The sequence below is a fragment of the Oncorhynchus keta genome, chromosome 26 (genome assembly GCF_023373465.1).
Source record: "Oncorhynchus keta strain PuntledgeMale-10-30-2019 chromosome 26, Oket_V2, whole genome shotgun sequence".
Lineage (NCBI taxonomy): Eukaryota > Metazoa > Chordata > Actinopteri > Salmoniformes > Salmonidae > Oncorhynchus > Oncorhynchus keta.
In genome coordinates this window covers 13,127,549-13,141,080 of record NC_068446.1, presented here as the reverse complement: position 1 = coordinate 13,141,080, position 13,532 = coordinate 13,127,549, and the positions used below count along the sequence as shown (strand labels likewise).

Here is a 13,532-nt window from a genome sequence, read left to right as displayed (position 1 = left end):
GCATGCTGTCAATTAACTTCTGGGCCACATCCTGACTGATCAGCTCATTCTTGCATAATCAACGCTTGGAGTTTGTCAGACTTTGTGGGTTTTTGTTTGTCCACCCGCCTCTTGAGGATTGACCACAAGTTCTTAATGGGATTAGGGTCTGGGGAGTTTCCTGGCCATGGACCCGAAACATCTATGTTTTGTTCCCCGAGCCACTTAGTTATCACTTTTGCCTTATGGCAAGATGCCCCATCATGCTGGAAAAGGCATTGTTCATTACCAAACTGTTCCTGGATGGTTGGGAGAAGTTGCTCTCTGAGGATGTGTTGGTACCATTCTTTATTGATGGCTGTGTTCTTAGAAAGAATTGTGAGTGAGCCCACTCCCTTGGCTGAGAAGCAACCCCACACATGAATGGTCTCAGGATGCTTTACTGTTGGCATGACACAGGACTGATGGTAGTGCTCACCGTGTCTTCTCCGGACAAGCTTTTTTCCGGATGCCCCAAACCATCGGAAAGGGGATACATCAGAGTAAATTACTTTACCCCAGTCCTCAGCAGTCCAATCCCTGTACATTTTGCAGAATATCAGTCTGTCCCTGATGTTTTCCTGGAGAGAAGGGGCTTCTTTGCTGCCCTTCTTAACACCAGGCCATCCTCCAAAAGTCTTTGCCTCACTGTGCGTGCAGATGCACTCACACCTGCCTGCTGCCATTCCTGAGCAAGCTCTGTACTGGTGGTGCCCCGATCCCGCAGCTGAATCAACTTTAGGAAACGGTCCTGGCGCTTGTTGGACTTTCTTGGGCGCCCTGAAGCCTTCTTCACAACAATTGAACTGCTCTCCTTGAAGTTCTTGGTGATCCGATAAATGGTTGATTTAGGTGAAATTTTACTGGCAGCAATATCCTTGCGTGTGAAGCCATTTTTGTGCAAAGCAATGATGAAGGCACGTGTTTCCTTGTAGGTAACCATGGTTGACAGAGGAATAACAATGATTCCAAGCACCACCCTCCTTTTGAAGCTTCCAGTCTGTTATTCAAACTCAATCAGCATGACAGAGTGATCTCCAGCCTTGTCCTCTGTAACACTTCAGGTGTCGTAGGTGTGTGGAGTCAAACGCAGGAGACAGTGAGTGCAAAGCTGTGCGTCTTTAATAGCGCCAACGCATCCCAGGGTGCTCACAATAGTAACGGCCCCAAACACAGGGAATGAGAATGTACAACAGAAAACGTAACGACCAGGCACTAACACGTACTTCTAACAACAGAGCCGAAGGTTACACTGCAATAATCCCGCACAACAACCAGGCGGGCCGGCTGTCTAATAAAGACAAACTAATTAGCTGATTTAATCATGAACAGGTGCTACCACTAAACATACAAGGAGGGAGAGGAAAAACAATCAGTGGCAGCTAATAGGCCGGTGACGACGACCGCCGAGCGCCAACCGCCCGGGAAGGGGAAACACCCTCGGTCGGACTCGTGACAGTACCCCCTCCTGACGCGCGGCTCCCGCAGCGCGCCGACACCGGCCTCGAGGTCGCCCCGGAGGACGAGGTGCAGGGCGATCCGGATGGAGGCGATGGAAATCCCTCAACATGGATGGATCCAAGATGTCCCTCACCGGTACCCAGCACCTCTCCTCCGGACCGTACCCCTCCCAGTCCACGAGGTACTGCAGGCCCCTCACCCGGCGTCTTGAGTCCAGAATGGCCCGGATCGTGTACGCCGGGGTCCCCTCGATGTCCAGAGGGGGAGGGACCTCCGGTACCTCACTGTCCTGCAGGGGACCAGCTACCACCGGCCTGAGGAGAGACACATGAAACGAGGGGTTAATTCGATAATAGGAAGGGAGTTGTAATCGATAACACACCTCGTTTATTCTCCTCAGGACTTTAAAGGGCCCTACACACTGCGGACCCAGCTTCCGGCAGGGCAAGCGGAGAGGTAGGTTTCGGGTCGAGAGCCAGACCCTGTCCCCGGTACAAACACGGGGCCTCACTGCGGTGGCGGTCAGCACTCCTCTTCTGCCGTCCACTCGCTTGTCGTAGAGACTCCTGGACGGCCCTCCAGGTCTCCTTGGAGCGCTGTACCCATTCCTCCACCGCAGGAGCCTCGGTCTGGCTCGGATGCCATGGTGCCAGGACCGGCTGGTATCCCAACACACACTGAAAAGGGGACACGTTAGTAGAGGAGTGGCGTAGTGAGTTCTGAGCCATTTCAGCCCAGGGAATGTATCGTGCCCACTCCCCTGGCCGATCCTGGCAATACGACCGCAGAAACCTACCCACCTCCTGGTTCAATCTCTCCACCTGCCCATTACTCTCGGGGTGATAACCGGAGGTCAGGCTGACAGAGACCCCCAAACGTTCCATGAACGCTCTCCATACCCGAGACGTGAATTGGGGGCCCCGATCAGAAACGATGTCCTCCGGCACCCCGTAGTGCCGAAAGACATGGGTAAATAATGCCTCCGCAGTCTGCAGGGCTGTAGGGATACCGGGCAACGGGAGGAGACGGCAGGACTTAGAAAACCGATCCACAATCACTAGAACCGCGGTGTTCCCCTGAGACGGCGGAAGATCGGTCAGGAAATCTATGGACAGATGTGACCATGGCCGCTGTGGAACGGGGAGGGGTTGTAGCTTCCCTCTAGGAAGGTGCCTAGGAGCCTTACTCTGAGCGCACACTGAGCAAGAGGAGACATAACCCTTAACGTCCTTAACCAACGTAGGCCACCAATACCTCCCCTGAAGGCTCCCCACTGTCCTCGTCACCCCAGGGTGACCCGAGGAGGGTAGGACGTGAGCCCACCGAATCAGCTTGTCCCGAACATCAAGCGGCACGTACCTTCGCCCCGCTGGACACTGAGGAGGCGCGGGTTCAGCCCGTAACGCCCGCTCGATGTCCGAGTCCACCTCCCATACCACTGGGGCTACCAGCTTAGAGGCGGGAAGGATGGGAGTAGGTTCGGTGGACCCATCCTCGGTGTCGTAAAGGCGGGACAGTGCGTCAGCCCTCACGTTCTGGGAGCCCGGTCTATAAGACAAAGTAAACCGGAACCGGGTGAAGAATATGGCCCACCTTGCCTGACGTGGGTTAAGTCTCCTTGCAGCCCGAATATACTCCAGATTCTGGTGGTCGGTCCAGATGAGAAAAGGGTGCTTAGCCCCCTCAAGCCAGTGTCTCCACACCTTCAGAGCTCTAACCACCGCTAGCAACTCCCGGTCCCCCACATCATAGTTACGCTCCGCTGGGCTGAGCTTCCTTGAGAAGAAAGCGCAGGGGCGGAGTTTTGGTGGCGTACCCGAGCGCTGTGATAGCACGGCACCCACCCCAGCCTCGGACGCGTCCACCTCCACTATGAATGCTAGAGAGGGATCCGGATGCGCCAACACGGGCGCCTCAGTGAACAGCGCCTTCAACTTGTTGAATGCCCTGTCCGCCTGTGCTGACCACTGCAATCGCACCGGGCCCCCCCCCAGCAGTGAGGTAATGGGAGCCGCTATCTGGCCAAAACCCCGGATAAACCTCCGGTAGTAGTTGGCAAAACCCAAAAACCGCTGCACCTCCTTTACCGTGGTTGGAGTCGGCCAATTACGCACGGCCCTAATGCGTTCACCCTCCATCACCACCCCGAGGTGGAAATGCGATATCCCAGAAAAGAGACGGCTCGTTTAGAGAACACGCATTTCTCAGCCTTGACGTATAGGTCATGCTCCAGCAGTCTTCCAAGCACTTTGCGCACCAGAGACACATGCGCGGTGTGAGTGGCCGAGTAGATCAGAATGTCATCGATATAAACAACCACCCCCTGACCGCACAGGTCCCTGAGAATCTCGTCTACAAAGGATTGGAAAACGGCTGGAGCATTCTTTAACCCATACGGCATGACGAGGTACTCATAGTGGCCGGATGTAGTACTAAATGCGGTTTTCCACTCGTCTCCCTTCCGAATACGCACCAGACTATACGCGCTCCTGAGATCCAGTTTTGTGAAGAACTGCGCTCCGTGGAACGATTCCACCGCCGTAGCGATGAGAGGTAGAGGGTAACTATACCCCACTGTGATGGCGTTTAGACCTCTATAATCGATACACGGACGCAAACCTCCCTCCTTTTTCCTCACAAAAAAGAAACTCGAGGAGACGGGTGAAATGGAGGGCCGAATGTACCCCTGTCCCAGCGACTCCGTGACATATGTCTCCATTGCCAACGTCTCCTCCTGGGACAGCGGGTACACATGACTCTTGGGAAGCGCAGCGTCTACCTGGAGATCTATCGTACAATCCCTTCCCGGTCGATAAGGTGGTAATTTAGTCGCTTTCACTTTACTGAAAGCGATTGCCAAATCGGCATACTCGGGGGAATGCACACCGTGGAACCCTGGTCTGGACTCTCCACCGACGTGGCACCGATGGAAACTCCCAAACACCTTCCAGAACACTCCTCTGACCACCCCTGGAGAACCCCTTGTCTCCACGAAATTTTAGGATTGTGCCGGGCCAGCCAGGAGTCCCCAGCACCACTGGAAACGCAGGCGAATCAATAATAAAAAAACTGATACGCTCCCTATGATTCCCCTGCGTCACCATGTCCAGTGGGACCGTGGTCTCCCCGACCATCCCTGACCCTAATGGCCGGCTATCTAGGGAGTGCACGGGGAAAGGAGAATCTATCGGCACCAGCGGAACCCCTAACTTAAGGGCGAGTCCGCGATCCATAAAGTTCCCAGCTGCGCCTGAATCGACTAGCGCCCTATGCTGGGAAGAGGGAAAAAAGTGAAGGAAAGAGATTAAGACAAACATATGGCCAACAAGGGATTCTGGGTGAGTCTGATGCTGACTCACCTGGGGTGACCGAGAAGCGTTCCGCCTGCCATCTCTACTCCCAGACGGACCCCCAGCACCGATCAGACGTGTGTCCTCTCCGACCACAGTTGGTGCAGGGAAGGCCTCCTCCTCCGGTACCCCTCGGCGCAGCCCCTCCCAACTCCATCGGAATGGGAGCGGAGGGGCCGGGTGGTGGAACGCACAGGACCCTCTCTGAACGCCCGCGGGCAGCCAGCAGATTGTCCAGTCGAATGGACATGTCAATCAGCTGATCCAGTGACAGAGTGGTGTCCCGACACGCTAACTCCCGGCGGACGTCCTCTCGGAGACCACACCTGTAGTGGTCCATAAGGGCCCTGTCGTTCCACCCAGATCCGGCTGCCAAGGTCCGGAACTCCAGCGCGTAATCCTGGGCGCTCCTCCTCTCCTGCCTGAGATGAAAAAGTCGTTCTCCCACCGCTCGGCCGTCTATAGGGTGATCAAATACGGCACGGAAGCGGCAGGAAAACTCTGGGTAGTGCTCCCGCGCTGAGTCTGGGCCATTCCAGACTGCGTTCGCCCACTCCAGAGCACGACCCGTGAGGCAGGAGATGAGGACACTCACCCTCTCCGCTCCTGAGGGAGGGGGTCTAACGGTGGCCAGGTATAGCTCCAGCTGAAGCAGAAACCCCTGGCAACCCGCCGCCGCTCCATCATAAGCCCTCGGTAGCGTCAGACGAAGGGTGCTGGAGTCGGGGGTGCCGAAGGTGGAGAGAGGAGACCACTCCTCTCCCATCGGTCCATTCTCTCCATCACTTGATCCATCGCGGATCCGATCCGATGGAGAATGGTGGTGTGGTGGAGAACCCGTTCCTCCATCGATGGGAGAGGGTTGGCTGCTGCTCCTGCTGACTCCATTCGATTTGATTTAGGTGCGGGATTCTGTAACACTTCAGGTGTCGTAGGTGTGTGGAGTCAAACGCAGGAGACAGTGAGTGCAAAGCTGTGCGTCTTTAATAGCGCCAACGCATCCCAGGGTGCTCACAATAGTAACGGCCCCAAACACAGGGAATGAGAATGTACAACAGAAAACGTAACGACCAGGCACTAACACGTACTTCTAACAACAGAGCCGAAGGTTACACTGCAATAATCCCGCACAACAACCAGGCGGGCCGGCTGTCTAATAAAGACAAACTAATTAGCTGATTTAATCATGAACAGGTGCTACCACTAAACATACAAGGAGGGAGAGGAAAAACAATCAGTGGCAGCTAATAGGCCGGTGACGACGACCGCCGAGCGCCAACCGCCCGGGAAGGGGAAACACCCTCGGTCGGACTCGTGACATCCTCATTAACACTCACACCTGTGTTAACGAGAGAATCACTGACATGATGTCAGCTGGTCTTTTGTGGCAGGGCTGAAATGCAGTTGAAATGTTTTTCGGCAATCAGTTCATTTACATGGCAAAGAGGGACTTTGCAATTAATTGCAATTCATCTGATCACTCTTCATAACATTCTGGAGTATATGTAAATTGCCAGCATACAGACTGAGGCAGCAGACTTTGTGAAAATTAATATTTGTGTCATTCTCAAAACTTTTGTTCACGACTGCACTGAAGTCGGAAGTTTACATACACTTAGGTTGTAGTCATTAAAATTTGTTTTCAATCACTCCACATATTTCTTGTTATAGTTTTGGCAAGTCGGTTAGGACATCTACTTTGTGCATGACACAAGTCATTTTTCCAAAAGTTTACAGAAACTAAGTTGACTGTGCCTTTAAAATTTCTAGCGCAGGGGTTCCTCGACAACATTCCGCTGAAAAGGCAGCGAGCGAAATTCAAAAATATTTTTGAGAAATATGTAACTTTCACACATTCACAAGTCCAATACAGCTAATGAAAGATAAACATCTTGTTAATCTACCCATCGTGTCCAATTTAAAAAATGGTTTACAGCTAAAGCACAACATATGATTATGTTAGGTCATAGCCAAGTCAAAAAACCACAGCCATTTTTCCAGCCAAAGATAGGAGTCACAAAAAGCAGAAATATAGATAAAATTAACCACTAACCTTTGATGATCTTCATCAGATGACACTCATAGGACATCATGTTACACAATACATGTATGTTTTGTTCTATAATGTGCATATTTATATCCAAAACGTGCAGTAATGTTTTGATTCCAAAACATCTGGTGATTTTGCAGAAATACTCATAATAAACATTGATAAAAGATACAAGTGTTATTCACATAATTAAAGATTGACTTCTCCTTAATGCAACCGCTGTGTCAGATTTCAAAAAAACTTTACGGAAAAAGCATAATCTGAGAACGGCGCTTAGAACCCAAAACAGCCAGAGGAATATCTGACCATTTTGGAGTCAACAAAGTTAGAAACAACACCATAAATATTCACTTACCTTTGATGATCTTCATCAGAAGGCACTCCCATGAATCACAGGTTGACAATAAATGACTGATTTGTTCCATAAAGTTCCATAAAGTCAGTCATTTATGTCCAAATAGCCACTTGTTAGCGTGTTCAGCCCAGCAATCCATCTTCATGAGGCGCATGCACTTCATCCAGACAAAAACTCTAAAAGTTCCATTACAGTCCTTTAGAAAAATGTCAAACGATGTATGGAATCAATATTTAGGATGTTTTTAACATAAAACATCAATAATGTTCCAAACGGAGAATTCCTTTGTCTTCAAAAAAGCACTGGAACGAGAGGTAACTCTGTCGGGAGCGCGCGTCATGAGACCAAGGCACTCTGCCAGACCACTGACTCAAAGAGGTCTCATGAGCCCCTCCTTTATAGTAGAATCCTCATTCAAGTTTCTAAAGACGGTTGACATCTAGTGGAAGCCGTAGGAAGTGCAACTTTATCCATATCTCAATGTGTATCCGGTAGGAAAAGCTTTGAACAACTACAAACCTCAGATGTCCCACTTCCTGGTTGGATCTTTCTCAGGTTTTCGCCTGTCATATGAGTTCTGTTATACTCACAGACATCATTCAAACAGTTGTAGAACCTTCAGAGTGTTTTCTATCCAATACTAATAATAATATGCATATATTAGCATCTGGGACAGAGTAGGAGGCAGTTCACTCTGGGCACGCTATTCATCCAAAAGTGAAAATGCTGCCCCCTATCCCAAAAAGGTTAAACAGCTTGGAAAATTCCAGAAAAAGATGTCATGGCTTTAGAAGCTTCTGATAGGCTAATTGACATAATTTGAGTGAATTGGAGGTGTACCTGTGGATGTATTTCAAGGCCTACCTTAAAACTCAGTGCCTCTGCTTGACATAATGAGAAAATCAAAAGAAATCAGCCAAGATTTGTAGACCTCCACAAGTCTGGTTCATCCTTGGGAGCAATTTCCAAATGCCTGAAGGTACCATGTTCATCTGTACAAACAATAGTACGCAAGTATAAACACCATGGGACCACCCAGCCGTCATGGCCCTCGCTTCATACTCGTCGCCAAACCCACTGGATCCAGGTCATCTACAAGACCCTGCTAGGTAAAGTCCCCCCTTATCTCAGCTCACTGGTCACCATAGCAGCACCCACCTGTAGCACGCGCTCCAGCTGGTATATATATCTCTCTGGTCACCCCCAAAACCAATTCTTCCAATTCTTCCTTCCTCCTCTCCTTCCAATGCTCTGCTGCCAATGACTGGAACAAACTACAAAAACACTTATCTCCCTCACTAGTTTTAAGCACTAACTGTCAGAGCAGCTCACAGATTACCGCACCTGTACATAGCCCATCTATAATTTAGCCCAAACAACTACCTCTCCCCCTACTGTATGTATTTATTTTGCTCCTTTGCACCCCATTATTTATATATCTCTACCTTGCACATTCTTCCACTGCAATTCTACCATTCTATATTGTATTTACTTTGCCACCATGGCCTTTTTTTTGCCTTTACCTCCCTTATCTCACCTCATTTGCTCACATTGTATGTTTTACTCCATGTGTAACTCTGTGTTGTTGTATGTGTCAAACTGCTTTGCTTTATCTTGGCCAGGTCGCAATATTAAATGAGAACTTATTCTCAACTTGCCTACCTGGTTAAATAAAGGTGAAATAAAAAAATACAGCTCAGGAAGGAGACGCGTTCGGTCTCCTAGAGATGACCGTACTTTGGTGCGAAAAGTGCAAATCGATCCCAGAAAAACAGCAAAGAACCTTGTGAAGATGCTGGAGGAAGCGGGTACAAAATTATCTATATATACAGTATAAAAAAGTCCTATATCGACATAACCCGAACGGCCGCTCAGCAAGGAAGAAGCCACTGCTCCAAAACCTTCATAAAAAAGCCAGACTACCGTTTGCAACTGGGGAAAAATATCATACTTTTTGGAGAAATGTCCTCTGGTCTGATTAAACAAAAATAGAACTGTTTGGTCATAATGACAATCGTTATGTTTGGAGGAAAAAGTGGGAGGCTTGCAAGCCTGAAGAACACCATCCCAACCGTGAAGCACGGGGGTTGCAGCATCATGTTGTGGGTGTGCTTTGCTGCAGGAGGGACTGGTGCACTTCACAAAATAGATGGCATCATGAGGGAGAAAAATGATGTGGATATATTGAAGCAACATCTCAAGGCATCAGTTAGGAAGTTAAAGCTTGGTCGCAAATGGGTATTTCAAATGGACAATGACGCCAAGCAAATTTTCCAAGTTGTGGCAAAATTGCTTAAAGACAACAAAATCAAGGTATTGGAGTGGCCATCACAAAGCCCTGACCTCAATCCCATAGACAATTTGTGGGCAGAACTGAAAAAGCATGTGCGAGCAAGGAGGCCTACAAACCTGACTCAGTTACACAAGCTCTGTCAGGAGGAATGGGCCAAAATTCACTCAACTTATTGTGGGAAGCTTGTGGAAGGCTACCCACAACATTTGACCCAAGTTAAACAATTTAAATTCAATGCTACCAAATACTAATTGAGTGTATGTAAAGTTCTGACCCACTGGGAATGTGATGAAGTAAATAAAAGCTTAAATAAATCTCTCTCTACTATTATTCTGACATTTCACATTCTTAATATGAAGTGGTGATCCTAACTGACCTAAAACAGGGAATTTTTACTAGGATTAAATGTTAGAAATAGTGAAAAACTGAGTTGAAATGTATTTGGCTAAGGCGTATGTAAACATCTTACTTCAACTGTAGGCGTACAGATGCCCATTATCAGCAACCATCACTCCTGTGTTCCAATGGGACGTTGTGTTAGCTACTCCAAGTTTATCATTTTAAAAGGCTAATTGACCAATATAATTTTTTTTGCAATTATGTTAGCACAGCTGAAAACTGTTGTTCTGATTAAAGAAGCAATAAAACTGTCCTTCTTTAGACTAGTTGAGTATGTGGAGCATCAGCATTCGTGGGTTTGATTACAGGCTCAAAATAGCCAGAAACAAAGACCTTTCTTCTGAAACTCGTCAGTCTATTCTTGTTCTTGCAAGAAATTGCCAAGAAACTGAAGATCTCGTACAACACTGTGTACTACTCCCTTCACAGAACAGAGCAAACTGGCCCTAACCAGAATAGAAAGAGGAGTGGGAGGCCCTGGTGCACAACTGAGAAAGAGGACAAGTACATTAGAGTGTCTAGTTTGAGAAACAGACACCTCACAAGTCCTCAACTGGCAGCTTCATAAAATTGTACCCGCAAAACACCAGTCTCAACGTCAACAGTGAAGAGGCGACTCCGCGATGCTGACATTCTTCAGAGGACCTGAGATCCATGCTGGACCACCCCGCCTTCTATCTAGGACCAATCTACCAATGCGCAGCTCGGGGTAAATATTTATTGCATTTTCCTTTTTCAAATGGGCAGGTATTTAGAATGCATAAGATACTGTATTTACGATAGCATAGCTGCCTACGGGCTGATAGAGACACAAAACCTTTTTGCTCCTCAGTCTTCCCGCTCTTTCACTCAAACCCAACACCCTTTCTTTGTGTAACCAGCTGTCATACCTGTTCCGTCCGTTTTCCTTTATGACATCATTTGTAATCAATGTATGATCCATTCTGTGGAGATGTAATTCTGTGTGATTATTTAGGTATTTGGTAAATAAATAATTAAACCACATTTTGTATTGCTGATTCAACTTGTTAGCCAGGGTTCGTGAAGATAACCAAAAATGTACAACATTCAGATGAGACTAAATAAGGTGACGATTAAATATTGACTGCTATTGACGTAAAAGATGACCAGGTCTTTAAGAGTTTATTCAGAAGATAACAGCTCTGTAAAAATTATTTCGTGGTGCCCTGACTTTCTAGTTAATTACATTTACATGATTAGCTTAATCAGGTAATATTAATTACAGAGAAATTATTTTATAGAATAGCATGTCATATCACTTAATCCGGCATAGCCAAAAACACAACACGTTAGTGGATATAGATACAACTCCATCCTTATCGAATCCGAGGCACATATTGAAGATTTATTTTTATTTATTAATTTTTTTACATTTATTTTACTAGTTAAGAACGAATTCTTATTTTCAATGACGGCCTAGGAACAGTGGGTTAACTGCCTGTTCAGGGGCAGAACGACAGATTTGTACCTTGTCAGCTCAGGGATTTGAAATTGCAACCTTTCGGTTACTAGTCCAACGCTCTAACCACTAGGCTACCCTGCCGCCCCAGTGTCAGAAGAACACATTTCGTATTCATCAGCCAATAAGATGAGTCGGCCTAATGAACAGCATAACCACTAGCATATATCAATCTACTATCCCCCATAGTATATAAGTTGACCTATTCTATGGGTCAACTTGACCTTCTGTGCGAGAAAAAAAATGTGATTTAAAAAAAATGTGATTATGCATGCAAGTTATTTGTCCACTTTAGTTGTGATACAAACCTTATCAAAACATATAGGCCTATTGCCTAGGCTACATGAGGTGTGCAACTATGATTTGAAAAAGTCACAAAAAAAGGCATGCACTCTTTCTTTATAAAATTAAATTAAGAATAGTCTGATAGGTGACAATAGTATTACTTGTGAATGATGTATTATCACTTGTGAATGATACATCATTCACAAGTGATACTATTGTCACCTAATCAGACTATTCTTAATTTAATCTTGTCTTTACATAGACTAAATAATATATGTGTGAAATTAGTTTTGATTTAGAATGAACCAACTTCATGCACCTATCTCTGCACAGGGCTGGGGGGGACCTATGTACTTAAATAGCAAATGGAGGATGCTTTTTCAGTGGTTCATTTTCATGCCAGCCAGTACTCCTGTTGTAAAGTGGTTGTTAGGTGCAAGATACGTTCTGAGCAAATAATGTAAGAAATAACACACACAAAAATGATGGTGAACTGGAACGCCACTGCCTCTGCCTGGTGGGCCTACGCCATCTCTATGGAAACAGGACCAGAGTTACATACAATAGCCTGCTCTACTTAGTCACATTCACATATTTCACTCTACTAGTAGTCTAGAGTCACAGATGGCTTCTGCCATCGCTATGGAAACAGGACCAGAGTCACATACAATCATCCATTAAACAGGAAATTACAGTTAGAACTACAGTACCATCACTATAGAAACAGGACCGTACAGTTGCATAAAATAGTCTACTGATGTACTACCTCAGGGCTCTCCAATCCTGTTCCTGGAGATCTACTGTCCTCTAGGTTTTCACTCCAACACTAATCTAGCGCACCTGATTCTAATAATTAGCTGGTTGATAGGTTGAATCAGGTTAATTACAACAGGGGTTGGAGCGAAAACCTACAGGAGGGAAGCTTGCCAGGAACAAGGTAGGAGAGCTCTGGTCTACATCTTCAAGTTCAAGGCAGATAATGTTTTTAGAAAGCAAGATTCCCCATTATAGTCAATGGGAGTATGGCGGTCTTAGTGGTCAATATTTGTGGATATACATATATACATATATATACATATATATATTTCTTGAATTCAACCATTATTGGATTTACATTTAGATGTGTGAACAGCCATCCCACAATAACCACAATCTGTAAGGTGCAAATAGCTAAATGAGAGCAGCACTGTGATTTACATGGACTGTAGCCTACAAACTCCTATTCCTGCTCTTTTCCCACGATCCATCAAACACGTTTGGTGTGTTTCATAGTGGTCTCTGATTTGTGGTCAGACTAGCCCAGGTGGAACAAACTTACATTTGCGCCTTTTTTCAATGCTGAATTGGATGGCATTGAAAAAACAGAAGTGTTTCGCAAACATCCTTTTTGAAATTAAAAAGTAATCTAGTTTTTCAAAAGTATCTGTAATCTGATTACAATGTTTTTGCTGGTAATGGATTACAGTTACCGTTTTTTTTTGTAACGGTAATCCGTTACAAAAAGTAATCCGGTGCTCCCCAACCGTGGTTCCTAGAACGAATGGTGGGTTCATTCAATATCGTACATCCATCGCTCGCTACACACAAAAGCCAACAAAAGCACAGCTGCTGGTGCAGGAATTAAATGTGTGTATCCAAGCACACTGGAAACCACGCACAAAAGAAAAACAACACGGATAGCAACAATTTTTATATAAATACCTGTTTAATCCTGAAATGTCTTGTCGTAAAAGCACACCAAATAAGAAGTTATTCAAACACCGAATCTCTTTTTTTCCTTCAACCACTCCTGTCACTTCCAGTGAAAACAGACTGGAGTAGGTGGGCTGTGGCGCCAGAGA

General features: G+C 46.5%; 1 pseudogene; it reads right to left on the bottom strand.

Moving 5' to 3' along the window:
- Window positions 1-13,262, bottom strand: part of LOC127912250 (carnitine O-palmitoyltransferase 1, liver isoform-like) — a 36,080-nt pseudogene extending 22,818 nt beyond the window's left edge.
- Window positions 13,263-13,532: the final 270 nt, after the last annotated feature.